We start from the raw sequence: 18,343 nt of genomic DNA on the forward strand, positions 1-18,343 counted from the left end.
CCCAAGGTGAAGAGAACCCACATGCTCTTTAATGGCCGCGTGCGTAAACAAAGTGTGGAATCGGAACCGTTGGCAGGCAGGAATGAGTGAGTTCGTGCCACCGCGCAGATGGCCCTCAGACGCATTATACTACTGAAAGAAGCCAGACAAAAGCAAGCCTCACATTACAAAAACCTCATTTATATGAAATATCTAGAATAAATACATCTGTAGAGGAAAAGAGCAAATTGTGGTTGCCACGGGCTGAGGGGAGAAAGACACAGGTTGGATTGTTGGCGGGTTTGGAGTGTTCTCTGTGAGGATGAAAATGAGTGTGGGCTGATGGCTCAGTCCAGGGACTGAACCACTGCCCACTGGTCAGTTGGGTTAACCCAGGGCTCCAACCGCATATGTAGCAGAGACTGGCCTTGTTTGGGCACCAGTGGAAGGGGAAGCCCTTGATCCTGCCATGGTTGGACCCCCAGTGCAGGGGAATGTCAAAGGGGGTGGTGGATGGGGGGAACACCCTTATGGGGGAGGGGGAGGGGGAGGGGGAGGGGGAGGGGGAGGGGACTTATGGACAGGAAACTGGGAAAGGGAATAACATTTGAAATGTAAATAAGGAAATATATCCAATTAAAAAATAAATAATAATAAAAAAAGATGTCCTTAAAAAAAAGAACAGGGTTGGGTATTTAGCTCAGCGGTAGAGCGCTTGCCTAGCAAGCACAAGGCCCAGCTCCAAAAAAAAAAACACTGGCTGCAATTCCAGAAGATCAATGTTCCCAGCACCCACATGGCAATTCACAGCCATAGGAGATCCAACGCCCTCTTCTGACCTTGAGGCACCATGCAGGCAGGTGAAAACGTAATGAGGCAAAACGCCCATGCACAGAAAACAGAAATAAGTAAAAAAGAGAAAATGTCTTTAACTAAACAGAGACAGTAGTTGTACAATGCTGAATCTTGCATATAGAAAATGCCTCTGAACTATATAGTTAGGATTTCATGTACTGCGGTGGTGGCACACACATTCAGTCCCAGCACTGGGGACGCATAAGGCCAGCCTGATCTACACAGTGAGTTTCAGGACAGCCAGGGCTATAAAGAGAAAGCATGTCCTTAAAAAACAAATAGACAGACAGACAGACAGACAGATAGATAGATTTCATGTTATATGGGTGCCACTTCTATAAATAATATGCGTGCAGCTAGGTATGGTGGTGCATGCTTTTACTTTCATCACTTGGGAAGCAGAGGCAGGAGGATCTTTGTGAGTTCAAGGACAGCCTGGTATACATAATGAGAGTTCTAAGTCAGCCAGAGCTAGAGGGTGAATTCTTCATTTCTCCTGGCCTTCTTCAATACCACGCCCCTCCCTCCCACCGAGAGAGAGAGAGAGAGAGAGAGAGAGAGAGAGAGAGAGAGAGAGAGAGAGAAACGAAATCACACAGCAGACAACCCTATGGCTTAATCTAGGGATATCTCTGCCAAGATTAGTCCAAAGATTTGTTTCGTTTTCTTTTTTGCAAGACAGGGTTCCTCATGTAGCCCTGTAGACCAGGCTAATCTCAGAGATCCACCTGTCTCTGCCTCCCAAGCGCTGGGATTAAAGCCATGGGCCACCTCCACTCAGCAGTTCAAACCCTTAAAAGCTGAGTTGAAGCAGTTAACCTGAAACGTAAATACTGCCCTTTGAGATTCACTGTTCTTGTGGGCTCTCCCACGAGTTGTTAACACCCTGTGGACCAGTACTACCCCGTCCCACCATTTAGAAACTGCATTCCTTTAGTAAACCTGCCCCCTCTCTGAGAAGGCTTTCTGCAGCCAAAGCAAATTTGGAACATACCGTCTAACCAAGGATGACCTTGAACTTCTGTTCCTCCGGCCTCCCCCTCTCAGGTGCTGGCGTGAGAGGTGTGCAGCTGTCACACCTGTTTTAATGCAGAGCTGGAGGTCAAACTTCTTGGGTCTGGGAAAGACTTGAACAATGAACTGTATCCCCCTCCCAAACCCCTTTTGGTTCCTTCCCCACCCCTGGCCCCAGAGAAATCTGACAGTCTACCTCAGTGACATTGACCTCACATTGCTTAGCTCTGATGTAATAGGACTGATACTTTATCTCTGTAATCTTCCCCCTGAGAACTCAGAACTTCAGTCTGCTCACGAAAAATACCCGAATTGAGCAACCATCTACAAAAACAATACGCACATGTTAAAGTTGATCTGGGCATGGTGGTGCACACCCATGATCCCACTACTGGAAAGGTTGAGGCAGGAGGATAGGAGGATGGTCCATGAGTTTGAGGCCAGTACGGGGTACACAAAAATACTATGTTCTTTTCTTGCTTTTCAGCCATCCTCTCTCTCTCTCCTCTCTCTCTCTCTCTCTCTCTCTCTCTCTCTCTCTCTCTCTCTCTGTGTGTGTGTGTGTGTGTGTGTGTGTGTGTGTGTGTGTGTATGTCCAGAAGACAGTGTCAGATCCCCTGGAGCTCTGAGCTACAAGCTACTTAATGTAGATGCTAGGAACCCATCTTGGGTGTTAGTGTGAAGGACAACCTTTGGGAGTTGGTTCTATCTTTCTATAAAGTGGGACTCATGAATCAAACACCATTCCTCATAGAGCCATTTTACCTGCCTTTTTTTTCGGGGGGGGGGGGGAGGACAGAGTCTTGCCGGGGCTTGCTAATTCAATTGAGCTAGGCTAGCTGGCCAGGAAATCCCAGGTATCCTTCACTAGTGTATTATCCTTCAATAATGCCCTGTGCTGGAGTTACAAGTACATGCCACCACTCCTAGATTTTTAATGTGGGTTCTGATTTTTAATGTGGTTCAAAGCAAACACTTCAGTGACTGAGAAATCTCCCCAGCTCTCTTCTTGTCTGTCTTGATTTGGGTGTGGGGGCCCACCCTGCACATACAGTAGGAGATTAGTGGCTTCAAAGAAAACGTTGATTAAGTTGAGGTGTCAAATTGTTATGCAAGGTGGAAAGTACCTGCTGGGCTACAAGCTGACTCTGATGATGCAGAGCAAAGCGCAACAGAGTGTTATGTTATATTGGCCGATCCTGGTGTTCATCACCACAGTGGTAGTAAAACTGAATTGGGCAAAAGGTGTGGAAAATACTAGAGCTTTCACTATGGCTACTACTGATCCAGGTGACTCTGTTAGCATTAGAAGCAAATCAGAACAGACTAGTGCAAAATTTTTCTTTGGATCAAAATAGCTAGACCTTGTTTTCAAAACACAAAATGAAACTTAATGTCATAAAAACAAAACAAAACAAGGAAAGTCCAACCATTAAACTATCCAGACCATTACAAAGTAAGCAGAGGTTAAGACAAAATGTAATGTGGTTCACTGGATAGACTCTGGGATCCAAAAAGGACATTAGGTAAAAATATTAGCCACTCCCGGCTAAATGTGGTAGCGCTTAAGAGACTGAGGCAGGAGAATCACCAAGTTAGAAGCCAGTGTAATACCTTAGCTCAAATAATAGCAACAATAATAACGAAAGGCTAAAACCACCCAAAGGAAATAGAGAGTGAGTTGTAACAGTGTAACAATATTGGCTCCTTAGTCATGGTGACTATAAGATGGCGACATCAGGAGACACTGGTTGGAGTATGAGAAGTCTCCATACCCACTTCCACTTTGCAATTTTTCTGTAACTGTTAAAACATTATTTTAAAAGCCTCTGGACTGGCAAAATGGTTCAGCTAATAAAGGTGCTTCCTGCCAAGCCTGACAACCTGCATCTGCTGGCCAAATCCCACAGGGGGGAAGGAGAGAACCAACTTGTGCAAATTGTTCAACACACATGTGCACATGTACACACACACACACACACACACACAAATGTAATTTAAAACAGAACAAGACTTATTGATTTCAAATTTTATTTAAAATATTTGCCTTAAATATTTGTCTTAGCTGTTGCATCCTTAGTCACCTGCCACAGGAGAGCCGGTTGGCCCTGGCGATGTCGGCACAAGGCCGCAAGGGAGAACTGCCAGGCTGACAAACTCAGCTGCCAGCCAGGCCCAGAGCCTGGGTGTTGAGTTGGCCACTCAACATCTACCCTGTCTGTGAACTGCTGGGAACGTGTGAAGGGGCTGGTCCTACAGAAACAAAGCTATAGGATCTCCGAGACACAGGGCAACAACAGGATGATCTGGGAGGAGTCCCAGTGAGGACCCAGTATTGATGGTGTAGCAGAAGCCAGGGACCTCGAACCAGACCAATGACTCACTGCAGTGAGCATTTGTAAGTAAAGCTGTTTGGGTTAAGGGGAATCTATGTGACACACCGCAGCTTCCTCGGAGAGATTGTTTTTTCTTTTTTTGAGGGGAAGTTGCAAGGGTGCAGGTAGACATGAAGAGACTTCGAGATGAGTGGGACCAGGGTGCATGATGTGAAATTCACAAAGAACCAATAAAAAGTTTTTTAAAAAGGAAAAGGAAAAGAGTTGTCTTAGCTGGTGATTAGCTGGGTGAAGTTCCTGCTTACACTTACAAGGTCCTTGTTTCAACTCCTAGGTATCAGAATGAAAATTGTCTTTTAAAATGCATCCTTGAAATTTTCAAAAAAAATTAATTGTAATATTGTGTTACATTTTACTTGTTTGTTGTTTGAGAAAGGGTCTCACTGAATAGCTGGCTAGTAGATCAGCTGACCTCAAATTCACAGAAATGCACCAGCCTCTGCCTCCCAAGTGCTCGGATCAAAGGCATGCACCACCATAATGTAGCCTGGCTACATTGTGTTAAACATTTTAAAATTCTTTTTTTTTCTTTTCTTTTTTTTTTTTTTCTCGGAGCTGGGGACCGAACCCAGGGCCTTGCGCTTGCTAGGCAAGCGCTCTATCACTGAGCTAAATCCCCAACCCCGTGTTAAACATTTTAAATGCACGCTTCCCCATGCTTGATCCCTGGCACCACCAGAAGCAAAAACACAACAAACCATCGTCTCAAAAATTCTTAAATAGAGGCTGGAGTAATGGGTCAGTGATACTGGCTGCTCTTTTTGGGGACCTGGGTCCAATTTCCAGCATGATTAGTCCAGGAGATCGGAGACCCTCTCTGTGCAGGCAACTCCCACACACTTAAAAAATAACAAATTAAAAATTCTTCAACAACTGAGCATGGTGGTGCACACCTTTAATCCCAGCACTCAAGAGGAAGGGGCAGGTGAATCTCTATGAGTTCAAGGCCAGCCTGGTCTGCACAGTGAGTTCCAGGACAGCTGGGGATATGCAGTGAGACCATATCTCAGTCAGTCAGTCAGTCAGTCAGTCAGTCAGTCAGTCAGACAGACAGACAATCCTCAGACTGAAGTGAACTTAAGGGGTTTCAACAAATAGGAGAGCAAGGACACAGACCTCCTGGACAGTGGAAACATCAGATTCTATTCTCCAGGTGCTGACAGTCTCCCTGAGAGGCCATCCTCCTTTCAAATCCCCAGATCTCGTCTTCAATAGACCCATGACTAGGGGATATCCTTGTGGATGCTTTAGAATACAGTGCAGGAGAGTCTGTGTAAGGACACTGTGTCATATTACTCTGCAGAAACTCAGTTTTCCTGGTCACAGATCTTGCCAGGAGATGTCTACCAGGAAGTTCAGATGAGCCACCTCACTCCTTGCTCAAAAGGGTGTGGCCTCGGCACAGATAGTTAGAATCTTAGTCAACAGCAGAAGGATATATCTTAATCTGGCATAATACCCATGTACCTTCCCACCCACTCACCCTGGGGTCATTTCCTTCTCTATTATGCAAGCGTTCCATCACTCATAAGTAGGGACCACATGATGTTGTGGGCAGTACCTTCCTCAGACACACATGGAGGTCGAGTGTGTGGTGCTGAAGGAAGCTGGTTTGTAAGAGACAACTCCAATTTTTAAAAAGATTTATTTATTCATTCATTCATTCATTCATTTAATATATATATAAGTACACTGTAGCTGTCTTCAGACACACCAGAAGAGGGCATCAGATCCAATTACAGATGGTTGTGAGCCAACCATGTGCTTGCTGGGATTTGAACTCAGGACCTCTGGAAGAGTAGTCAGTGCTCCTAACCACTGAGCCATCTCTCCAGCCCGCAACACCAATTTTCACTTCTGATTCTAGTATCGATTAATTTTTCCTCAGTCCCTATGGCCCTTGGTTTCCACCACTGTAAAATAAAAGTGATAATGATGTTTATTTTAGATGAACATTGGAGGATTAGGTGAGATGATTCGTATAACATGCTTAGAATATACCTAGTGCAAAAAAATCATGCAAACATGGTGTCTGACTCCCTTGGCCAGCTCCCTTCATCTCTCAGCTTTGGGTTCAGTTAGATTGAGGAGATGGCTATGTAAGCATAGGCTGGTGTCTCTTTCTTACTGTGTCCAACTTGCAGACAAATTCCATGGCTCTTCCATGGTCTAAACCCTGCTTAGTGGTCCTCACAGCTGCAGGCTGGCTCTCCGTTCTCCTTGTGTGAGAATTTTCTGTAATTGGATTCAGTTGTTCTCAAGGATATAGTTCAGCCCCAGATGCCCTATGAGCAGTGTTGGGGTTTGAGGGGGTGGAAGATCTGAATCCCACTCATCCTAGCCTTCCCATCCTAAACCTCCCTTTCTTCTCTCCTAAGTGTGACAAAGACCAGGAATCTGTTAAATCCTGTCTCCTACATCTGCTGCGAACACCCTCATGGAGAAATACCACTTCCCAGTTAAGGAGATGTCAGAAATACTCCATAGTCATCATGAAGGACCACTGTCCTGGGCAGGTGAGACGCCTAGTGGATAGGACACCGGTGAGCCTGATTAACCTGGATTAATCTGGGAATCCACAGCTGTTCTCTGACCTCCACATGTGCCATGACACATGTGCCCACACACGCAGTAAATGAATGTTTTAAAAGCACATAGGTCTTATCACACCACCATCTAAATTTGTAGTTTATGAAGCAAATGTGATTTGGGCAATGTAGTTTGATGCGGAACTAAGGGATTTCCACATTAGTTGAATCATCTCACGTTCATGGTCTTAATACAAAGCTCTGCCCAACCCTGGTCCAGCCATGCAAATACGTCTCCCTCCTTCTGCTGAGATTTACATCTGCTTTTGTTGTTGTGCTTTTTTTTTCCTGCTGTGAACTTTGCAAGGATGAGTTCCAAAGGGCTATCTTGGGATGAGTAAGAGAACAAACCTGGTAACCTGAGATGGCCATCAGACAAGCCAAAGGTCTCAGCTTTGCCCATGACCTAAGCTGGCATTAACTTTGGGCGGGCCATGCCGGGACCACGGTCAGGTTCTATGAGGACTTTAAACAGGCTCCAGGCTCCTGTCACCAGAACCACAGTCCATCAGAGAGGTAGCAGGCAGACATGAGACAGAGGACTGACTCGATCCTGGGGACAAGAGGAGAAAAGGAACAAGCAAAAGTTGTTAGGAGACTGTCAAGGTCTCACGCATATCTATATCCAACAGTACAACGTATTTGGCAGGGTCATGTTGGATGAATCGTTACAGAAGTGCTTTGTATTGATTTCAGTGAGAACATGCCCTTCACCAGCACATACCTCGAGAGGCCAGGGAAGACCAATAATCCCAAGATATAGGTGATAGGACCTGGGCTCCTGGAGTCAGTATGGTTTGCTACAGAGAAGCACAGAGAGGCTCACCCAGGGACAATCGAGCTGGAGACTGGGTGGTGGCAGGGAGGCTATGGCCAGGCATTCTGTTCTGACTGTGTATACCAGCAGACCTGTAGCGCTGCACTTGGCACAGAGTAGGCACCTAGCACATAGTGCTTATAGAGCCCACAGATGATAGGATGAATGAAAGGTGCCACCCTTGAGGCTGTCATGCACACCTGGGAAGCATCCTGCCCTGTGGTGGCTGCAGATTTTGACTTGACGTAGCGAAGCACTTCACGGCCGGGTAGAGTTGATGCGTGGGGCTGGCATGACCTGGGCTGCAGAGGAATGCATGCACAGAGGTCAGCTGTTCCTTGAGTGCTGGGAGCTGCATGATTCAGGGTAGGGCGTTGGACTTCAGGAAGGGTGGGGAGACACGGGAAAGTGCCAGTGAACCCCAGGGGGAGCTGGCCACATCTCCATCTTCCTGCTTCTTCCTTCCTTCCATGGTTTACAGCTTCTGGGCAAAGGCCATGACAGAAGCTCCCAGGCAAGTGACAGCTTTGTTTAGATCTGCAACAGAAACTACACAGATTGGAGGAGTTGAAGCTAGGATTTCTTACGGCCTCAGATGAGCAACACCCCAGCAATTTCTCAAAGAAAAAGGGACTTCCTCATTCCCCAGTCCTCAGGTTCTTCTTTCACCCAGAAGTGGCATCTGCTGGGGATCTGGGTCACTCTGTTTTGGCTCTGTGAACTGGAAGTAGACATGGCCTTTACTGTCACTGTACCATCCTAGCCCGTGGCTGTGAAGGGGCTGGGTAAACTCTAACCACAGGAACCCCAACATAGGGTAGGAAGTAACTCTCCTTTTCTCATGGTGTCTGGTGAGCGTGTTTAGTACTGAAGTTGCCCTGCATATCAGTCTGTCCAGAAGGAAAATAATGTAGCCCGACTGGCTCTCCCTGTGCCTCCGGAGCCTGGCTGTATCGTCAGTTCCCATCCAAGTCTTCTATCAATTCATCTCCAGTGGCAGGTTCTCGGCTCGGGGCTAAAGGGAACAATGCAAGAAGGAGACCCAGCCCATGCCTTCAGGAAATGCAGATCTCTAATGCCAGCCTCAGAAGCAGAGGCTACCATGCCAAGCCTCCCAGGTCACAAGGCCACAGCATATGGCAGTACTGCCTAACTCAGGTTTGCGTGGTGACCTCTCAGCCCCCACCCCATCCTCTTCTGTGCCAGCCACTGTCCCATCTTTCCCAGGGTACTCTGGGCCTTCTCTTGCTCTGACATTTCCATCTGGAAGGTCCTTCTTCCACCCAGTGCCAAGCCCTCTCTGGGAAGACTGCCCGCAGGCCCTCCCTGCTCTGGTCTCTCATTTATTCCACCCGTGGCCAGTGAAGTGTGCTCTGTGGAGGGATCTAAGGCACGAAGCCTCCAGTCACATTGACCAGCCAGTCCCTGTTCTACCATCCACACTCCACGGTGGCCAGGGCTGTGTCTGTCCTGACCACTGCTGTTCACTGAGCCTACAAGGCGAAGGAATTCAGTTGACTGAGAGCTCTGGGGAAGGCATGTGACTGATAATGCCCCTGGGACTGTGGTAGTTTGCAGGAGGCTGTGGGAGTCTGCACAAGGGTGCGTGCACTCCAGGGAGAGGGCCAGGTGAGCATGTGGAGGTTAGGCTAGTAGAGCTGTCGGGGAGACTAGAGGTGAGACAGACGGGGCAAAGAAGTTCAGGTGAAATCTTAGCCTGTCCACACAGCTGCGGTTCACCCAAGGCCTCCCACCTTTATCCTCTTCCTCCTTATCTACCTCTTAGAAACACTTAAAAGGAGCCTGGGAATAGGAACGGGAAGGCAGCAAGGTAGGGGGCAATGACTCTGGCTGAGCCAGATGTGTCAGTGTGTAACTCCTCTTCTCCAGAGGCTGAGGCGGGAGTGCTTTGAATTGGAGGTTAACCTGGAATACATAGCTAGACTCTTGTCTAAAAATTAACACACACACGTACACATACAGATACACACACACACATACACACACGTACACATACAGACATGCACACACACAGACACACACACAGACACACACACAGGCACAGACACACAGACAGACAGACAGACAGACAGACAGACACACACACACACACACACACACACACACACACACACATGCTCTGTCTAGGAGTCTAGGATCCTTGTCCTCTGTTGAAGTTCAAGCTCTAACTTCTTCCCTGGCTAAAGCTGCCAGACACAGGAATACAAGCGCCCAATGGAGTGTGAGCTGCAGATAAACATTGACTAATCCTTTACCGTAAGTAAGCTTTGAGCTTATAACAAAAGAGGTGCATTACTTGTCGAATTAGCTTAACAGAACTTGCTGTATTTTCATTGGTTAAACCTTGCAACACTTCCTACACTCCCTCACTTCAGAATCTGTCACTCCCTCCTGCCAGGAGCCTCCTCCAAGAAGCCCTCCGAGATCCTGGGGTTCCTGCAACATACAAGACTTTAGAGCTTCAGGGAACCCTGGGAATCGATCCCCTGCTTCATCCCAGATGTGTGGAGGAGGTTGAGGCCCAGAGGCGACAGGCATTGGCAAGGCCTTGAACACCCCTCAACAAGTGAGCCGTAACTTGGGCCTTGAAGAAATCATAAAATAGGGGCACCCCCAGCTTAGGAATGGCCTTAGCTGGCCCAGCCATCACATGTAAGCAAGGCTCCCACTCCCACCCAAGGCTGTTTCCTGGATATCCTCATACCTCCACATGAGTCACCTTCTTCACCTACCAGGCCAGAGGCCGCACGCAAGGCACAAGAGGAAGGCCCTGGGGCTTTACTGAGTTGTGGGAAGGTGCCAGGAGAGGGTGGCGCAGGGAGACAACCCAGCAGCCTTGGTGGGTGGGGCTGCTCCTCAAGAGAGACACCCTCCAAAGTGCCAGGAACCACCAGAATCCACTTAGCAACCTGGCCTGCGGGGCTAGCTCTTCAAAAGGCTCCTCTCTGACTTGCCCACTCTGCCTTGCTCCGTTTCCTCACGTCACTCGACATTACACTGTGTGTGGCTTTGTGTTCCGTCAGTCTCAATCACTTCACAGATTCTCATCATCTTCCCTAAGCCACCCAACAGGCCCTGGTACTGTAGGAGTGTTTCATGAACGTTGCTGAAAGAGGCAATCTCACTGAAGGTCACCTTGTGTGGGGCACAGGACCTGGTGCTTCCTCCCTCAGACACGTTAGGGATCCACCTGAAACCCGCATGAGGTGGGCAGCGCAGTTCTGGGTTTAGGAACCCTCCTCTGTGTAGACTCCAGTCTGGGTCGGGGCTGAGGAATTTAGCATCACAGATAGTGATAGGTGAGGCACCGACAGGCAGAGGCCTATTGGCTGCCGCTCCGGAGGACCTGAGTTGCCACCGGCCTCCTCCGGTGGACCATACTAAGTGCCTAAGGGTAAGACATGTATAGATGATTTCCCCATTTTCAAGATCCCACCCCAGAAGCCAAAACAGCACATGTTTTCCTTCTCTTCTCTTTCCTGCCCCCAGTGAAGTGTCATGGAGCCCAGGTTAGCCTCAAACTCACTATATAGCTGAGACTTTGAACTTCTGATTCTCCTGCCTCAACGTCTCACATACTGGGTTAACCATGTATATTTCTTTCCCCTTCCTCCTTGTTTTCTTATTTTACATTTATTTTTTATTTTATGTGCATTGGTGTTTTGCTTGCACATATGTCTATGTGAGGGTGTTGGTTCTTCTGGAACTAGAGGTACAGACAGTTGTGAGCTGCCATGTGGGTGCTGGGAATTGGACTCAGGAACTCTGGAAGAGCATCCAGTGTTCTCAACTGAGTCATCTCTCCAGCCCTTTTCTTACCCTGCTATTGCTTAGTTTGTTATTTGTTAGTTTCGCACATGCAAACAATGCGTTCTGATTATTCTTTTCCCCGTGTCCTCTCCCCTACGTTCCTATCAACACCGGTAATTATTCCAAATTTCTTTTGTAGATTTATGATGTTTGCATTTGTTTATTTGTTTTGCTTTGTTTTATCGAGACAGGGTTTTATTGTGTAACCTAGGCTGGCTTCAAACTCCAAGGCAATATTTCTTTCTACGACTCCCGAATGCTGGAATTACGGTGCATACTACAGTACCTAGTTTGTGCAGTACTGGGGATCGAGCTCAAGGGCCTGTGAACGTTTGACGAGCCACACCCCTGAGTGCACATGCGTTGATGCACACATTGCTTGAATCACTTTGCTGGCCCAGCTTTCAGAGTCAGGAGCAGGGCACCGGCATAGTTGGTGCAAGGAGGATTTCAACTTGTGGGACCACAGAGATGCAGACACACCTGGGCATGGCGATGGAGCCCGACACCAGAGCAACAGTGATCTGCCTCCTTCCAGCCAGGCCGGCCAAGGGCAGAGTACTGTGCCAGGAGCTAAAGGCCCACTCCTTGCCCCGACACATGCTTTCTTGTTTGCTCAGTGTGCCTCTGCACCAGATGACCTAGAGTCTAAGCTCTCCAGCTTAGTTCTCCAATGGCTCCCCTCCTCTTCATGCCCTGGGGTTGACGTTAGGCACTCCTTCCATACTCTGGGTTAGGGCTCCCTTTTCCAGGGGTCTCAAGCCTCTCTTTGTCTTTGTCAAACCAAGGTTGAGCATGCCCCATGATTCCCTAGGGCCTTAGTTGGCTCCCTGTCTATCTTGAGACCCAGTCCAGGTACCTCCTTTAAATATCTTTTCCCAAGCCAGTGAGATGGCGTAACTGATAAAGGTTGGTAAGCCTAATAACCCAAATCCAATCCCCTGGAGTGACTTGGTGAGAAATAAGACCCAACTCCCATGGGTTGTCCTTGGACCTATACATGAGTACCGTGGCATACATGCATGTGCACGAGTGCGCACACGTGCGTGTGCGTGCACACACACACATACACACACACTATGATAAATGATAGACACATTCTCTCATGATGAAGCCAAAGCTCACTCTTCATCTTTCCACCCTACTCCTCAGTGAGGACATCACCCAGCTGGCTGCCTGGATCAGGAACAGCCAAGCCTTTTCTCACTTCTCGGGTGCCCATCCAATCTTCTGTGAATTTTGCCCACTGCTCTCAGTGTCCCGGAACTGTGCACTTTTCATTTCCCACAGCCATGTCCACATTCGTGATTCATCTCTTGCACTTGAACTTGGAAAGCAGACGGCCCCTCCATTCTCCTCCGTTCGCCTTCAATCCATACTCTATGCAGCAGCCAGAGGTGGATCCCAATGCTGTCATGTCTTTGTGCAAAACCCTTCCATGTCTCACCATTGCCCATGTTATCTGTTTGCCTGGCATCAGAGGCCCTGCCTGACCTGCGCTCTGTGGCCTCAGCTCACCTCACCTGTCTATCCAATGACTATGGACCAACTCATTGTCAGCCTTGGCTCACCGCAGAACCTGCTCCACAAGGCCTCTTATCTTTAGATTTCAACCATTTGGAGAGTCCTCTTTGGGAGTGATCTGGGTAAATAAGGTGTGTGTGTGTGTGTGTGTGTGTGTGTGTGTGTGTGTGTGTGTTCACAATGGTTCCTCATCAGCCTTCTACCTTCAACAAGCCGGTTAAACAGACAAGTATTAGTAAAACAGAGTAAGGAGGTCACAATCGAAAGATGAGCCCAGAGATCCTGTGAAGCCCAAGTTGATCCTCAGGATCCCGACATGAGGTTTGGACTTACACAGAGGGATGTGGGTTTGCAGAGCTCTATTAATTCTGGACAAGTTGAGGTCCTGGCCATCATTGCTTGGGATACACTCTGTCCTTCCTGCATAGTGGTCTAACAAATTGTCAGAACGGTGTGAAATCTCTTACTGGGAGACACTAAATCTCATGTTTTTCCTTCTCCCAGAAAAATTCTAAGGTCCTGGATCCATAAGCACAATAGTCAAGGAGAAAAGTCTCTTAGAATATCTTCAATTTTGTCAGGGTGGTTATAATTTTTTGTTTCAAAACAATTTAAGATGGATCTGTCTTGAGTGCCAGCCAAACACACACAGGTCCTCCCTCTTACGGCCCCTGCAGCCAGAGCCTGGGCACCAGCAGGGCCACAGGGCAGGCACAGCCCACAGAGGACTTCTAGGAACCAGAATGAGCAGAGATGAGGCAGCTGGGGCCCAGAGAGGGACCCATCTAGCTTGGGTGATGCTCACAGATGTGAAGTTGGGGGTTCAGATGTAAGATTTTGAGTCTATTGTTTCAGGGGTTCCTCGGTTACTAGGAGAGAGAAGACTCCAGAAGACTAAACTGCAGCTCGTTGGCCAGCAGCCTGACAATTAGCATCATGCTCAGTCAGCCCTCCAAGAAAGAGCCAACTGGAGACCAGCTGAGATCATGGGAAGAGCTGAGGGGGTGGGAAGGACCCAGAAGGAGTAACAGTCCAGAGACAGAAGGGGCAAAGGCTGGTGAGGAGGTGGGGGTGTGTCCCACAGCTTCCTTCTGAGCCCTGCTTACAGCTCCTTGCCCACTGCTTAGGTCGGCCTCAAGTTACTTTTCCTAGGCAGCATGGTCAAGAGGGAGCAGGGTAGGGATGGTTGGAGGTCGGGGAGGGCGAGCTTGAGGTTCTACAAGGAAGGCCCCAGCTGACAGAGACCATATCCCCCGGGTGGGCACACTGTATGCTGAGTCCCCAACAGTCTTTAAACCCCTCTCACCTCCTTTGCCCCTTCCATATATCTTGGGATCGTGTTCCTTATACCTATTGCGTAGGAGAGGGCTGGAGATGTAGCAGTTGCCTAACAGGTACAAGGCCTAGCACTCAGAAGGCCAGTGCAGAATTGTAGCAAATCCAAAGGCTAGCCTCGGCTACAAAGTAATAACCCCTTCCCTCAAAAAGACAGAGGTGCTGAGGATATATCTCAGTTGGTAGAGTCCTTGCTTAGCTTGCACAAAAAGCCCAATCCCAAAAGTTCAATCCCAGCACTTCATGTAACTGAACATGGTGATCCATCCCTGTATCCCAGCACTTGAGGCAGACTCAGGAAGATCAGGAGTTCAAAGCCGGCCTCTGCCACATAGTGAGTTGGTGGCACCCATGGGCTACATGAGCCCTGTGTCTCCCAATCTCCATACCTACACCCCCCTCCAAAGCAAGGCATGATGGTACACACCTATTCAGGAGGTAGAAAGAGAAGGATCAGGGGTTTAGGTCACGCTTGGCTACATAGCGAGTTCAAGGTCATGTGACACTGTCACAAGCAGAATCCTAAGAAAGAAAGGAAAGAAACTGGCATTTGTTGGACCCCTGAAAGGGCCTCCCCCTCTCTGTCATTCTACATGGTCATTCACAGGTCATAGGATCTAGAGCCCAGCTGGGGAGGCCTGAGTTTTTGTGCTAACTCTGCCATGACTGTCTCTCGGGTTCTGCAGATGAGTATTGAGGCATCCAGTCTCCCAGGCATCTTTGTTCCGTCCTCTCTGCTCTCTCTAACTTTAAAACATGGTTCATTTGTCTCTGCAGAGAGGCTGAGCATGTACCAGGCTGGGGAAGGATGACTCTTGTCATATCCTGCCAGTTAGCTCTGAGGGTGACTTCCCAAGCAGTGGTGGGAGAAGCTGGATGGGGGACAAGGATTCTAATTTCACCTCTGGAACCAAAGCTGGGTCTGGCCTTCTCACTCCTCCAAGACCCCAACTGACCTCACCACTGAGAGGCTGGGAACTGACCCAGGGGCTGAGCTGAGATGATGGACTAGGAGGCCCTAAAATTAGCTCCAAGGCAAAGGGAGCAGGAGCTGGCCCCAGCTGTAGACTCCCACAGTGCCAGGAATGGAGTCCTCACCCAGCGCAAGTGGAGAGACCAGCCAAAGTCTCAGCAGGGACTTGGCGCCATGCAGGGAGCCGAGAGTCACAGCTTCCTATAGGCACAGGTCAAAGGAGCTTGGAGGACAAGGGGGCCAGCTCCTTGGGCTCTGAGTTGGGTGCCAGCCACCAGCCTTTTAGAGCTTTGGGAGGCACCAGGGAGGAGCGTTGCTGTTTATATTCTCCTGGGACAGGGTTAAGGGGACCGACCTGTCCCCTCAAGGCTGAATTAGATAACCACAAACCTAAGTACCAACTCCAGGAGTGTAGGAGGACTAGATAAGCTTCCCTTGGGAGTAGATTGGAGACACCAGTGACCAGTCCCAAAGTCAGGGCCTTTTCTCCACCCAGGGTAGCAGCCCCACCCTTGTCTGCCTGAGGGCTTTGAGGGGCTTGTGAAAATGCAGATTCTGCTGGGCATGAAAGCACACGTTCACAACCCCCCAACACACACACACACACACACACACACACACACACACACACACACACACACACGCCCAGGGCAGCCAGGGTTACATAGAGAAACCCTGTCTTGAAAAACAACAACAACACCCTAAATAAAACAAAAAACAAAGCAAAACAAAATAACAATGACGGCAAAGAAGGAGGAGAAAGGAGAGGGGAGAAAAATTAAACAAAGTCTAATCTCTATTGAGCACAATGCCCGGATAAGGCATTGAGAATGTTAAACATTTTTTCTTTTTCTTTTTCTTTTTTTTTTTTTTTATATGGGTTTTGGTTTTGTGAGGCAAGATCTCACAGTCCTCTCACGTTGGTCTCCTGAGTGCTGGATTATAGACAACGCTCAACTACTCTTTTGTTTGTTTGTTTGTTTTTAAATTTACATTTTTAAATTTACATTTCAAATGTTATTCCCTTTCCTGGTTTCCCGGACATAAGCCCCCTATTCCATCCCCCTACCCTTCTTCTATAATGATGTTCCTCTCCCCATCCAACCCCCTTTCCATCCCCTTATGTCCCCCCCATCCCATCCCCCCACTCCCCTTCTTGCCCCCCTCGACTACTCTTGATATCTTATTTGATTCCCTTAACAACTCCAATGAATAGACAAAACTGAAGCTCAGAGATTTAAGGGACTTGCTCAAGGTCACACAGCAAATCAGCAGCAGACAGGGCTGGGACCTCCACTTGTGCCTGCGTCCATCAGCACACCCAACTCCTGAGGGTGACCTTGAGAGCACTGCACAGTTAGATGGCCTTGGGGAGTGCAGGAGGGAAGCAGAGGCAGGCCTGGGAGGATGGGTTAAGGTCATGCACTGTGATTCAGAAATCAAGCTGCGAGGGTGGGGAAAGGTAAGGTGACAAGTTCGGGCATGAGGCTTCCCTCTGCTGGCCAGCTTCTGCTTCCTCCTCTGTGAAGTGAGGAGGAAGTTTGAATTCAAGAAGAGTTCCACTCCAGGCCTGCCTGGCACACAGTAGGCCCTCAGGATGTGTGAGCGGGGCCTTGCCTTCCCCTGGTGACTTGGGAGTGACAGGGTTAAGTAGAAGTCTGGAGAGGACCGAGGAGAGGCGCTAGGTCACAGCCTAGAGAGGTCTCTGGGAACCAACCCTGACAGATAGCATCCGGCTCCGCCCACCCCTCATCCCACCCCTGGCTCTTCCCGCTTGGCCCAGGCTGAAGAGGCAGTCAAACTAGTGGGCCTAGTTTACTACAAAAGCCCTCTGGAAAGTAAACACCTTCCATCTCTCACACCCCACCCCACCTCCCATACTCTACCCCACCTTCTTTGTCAAAGCGCCCTCAGCTATACGAGAATCATCCTCCTAGTGCCCAATAGGCTAATGCCCTTGGGGACCTAAACTCCACTAGGCTGGGCCGGATGTCAGGCCTGGCCTCTGGAAGTCTACGGTGACTCACGTTCACTTCCTCCACCTACAGTCATAACTTTGTTCCTGAATCGAGGACACGTTCCTTAAGCTGTCCTCACTCGGTAACTCCTGAAGAACAGCTTCGCCAGGTGGATCCCCACCCACTCTCCTCCCCAGCGTGCCTTCCATAGACGTGTGCTGCTAGAATAAAGAGCTGCTCCTATGGGCCTCTGTAGAAAGTGGACAGGGCAAAGGGGCCATTAGCTTCTCCTGGGACAGAATCGAGGCGCTCTGTGGATCCTCGAGCTCTCTCTGGGGATCTGGGGATCCTCGAGCCCCCTCCAAGCACGTGCTGTGGAGCCTCTAGCCTCCTGCAGAAAGCTGATCCTCATCGGGAGTCTAGATTTCAGAGAATTCACCGAATCTATCTTCTTCATTTACCATATGAGAAGTCTGGGGCTACGAGGAGACCATCACCAAGACAAGGTCACCCAGAGAAAGGTGAAAAGATAACTTTGGCGCCACCCTGTGGCATAAAGGAGGAAACGCAGAGCTGGCGAACCTAGGTTAGTCTCCCGGGATGGGGGCAATTCCTCTACACCAGGACCCTCCTGGGTAATAGAGCCCTGCTCCTTCCAGTTACACAGCCTCTGTCCCCACTGGTCACTCCAATGCAGTGTCCCTCTCCCATACCAGACTAGGAGCTCCTCAAGGGCAAAGCCAGATCTGAATCATCACACCATTTATAAGGGCATTGTGAAGGCTCGAGGAAATGATTTAAGATGAGCTGAATTCAGTATCAATTGGAAGGAAACAGCATGCAATGTGGGCAAAAACTTCTGCCCAAGAATGTTTATTGAATCAATGCTTGTAAAAGCAAGAGTTGTGCTGGTCACTGTTGAAGAGAGAGATGGATGCAGGCCTCCTTGTGCTGCTCATTTCCCTTGTGTTTGAAATGTTTTGAAACAAAGGAATGAGTAGAAAGCATCAAAGTCCAATGATAGAGCCCAAGTGAACTATACACAGCTGCTCAAAGGAAAGTGTTCGAGACAT

General features: G+C 48.8%; 1 protein-coding gene across 1 annotated transcript in view; it reads left to right on the forward strand.

Annotated features, from left to right (window-relative positions):
* Fchsd2 (FCH and double SH3 domains 2) overlaps nt 1-18,343 on the forward strand; it is a 321,476-nt gene that overhangs the window by 24,519 nt on the left and 278,614 nt on the right. The window contains exon 2 of the mRNA XM_063262815.1: nt 6,623-6,760. The gene's annotated coding sequence lies outside the window, so the exon portion shown is untranslated. The remainder of the gene's footprint in view (nt 1-6,622; nt 6,761-18,343) is intronic.

The sequence above is a fragment of the Rattus norvegicus genome, chromosome 1 (genome assembly GCF_036323735.1).
Source record: "Rattus norvegicus strain BN/NHsdMcwi chromosome 1, GRCr8, whole genome shotgun sequence".
NCBI lineage: Eukaryota > Metazoa > Chordata > Mammalia > Rodentia > Muridae > Rattus > Rattus norvegicus.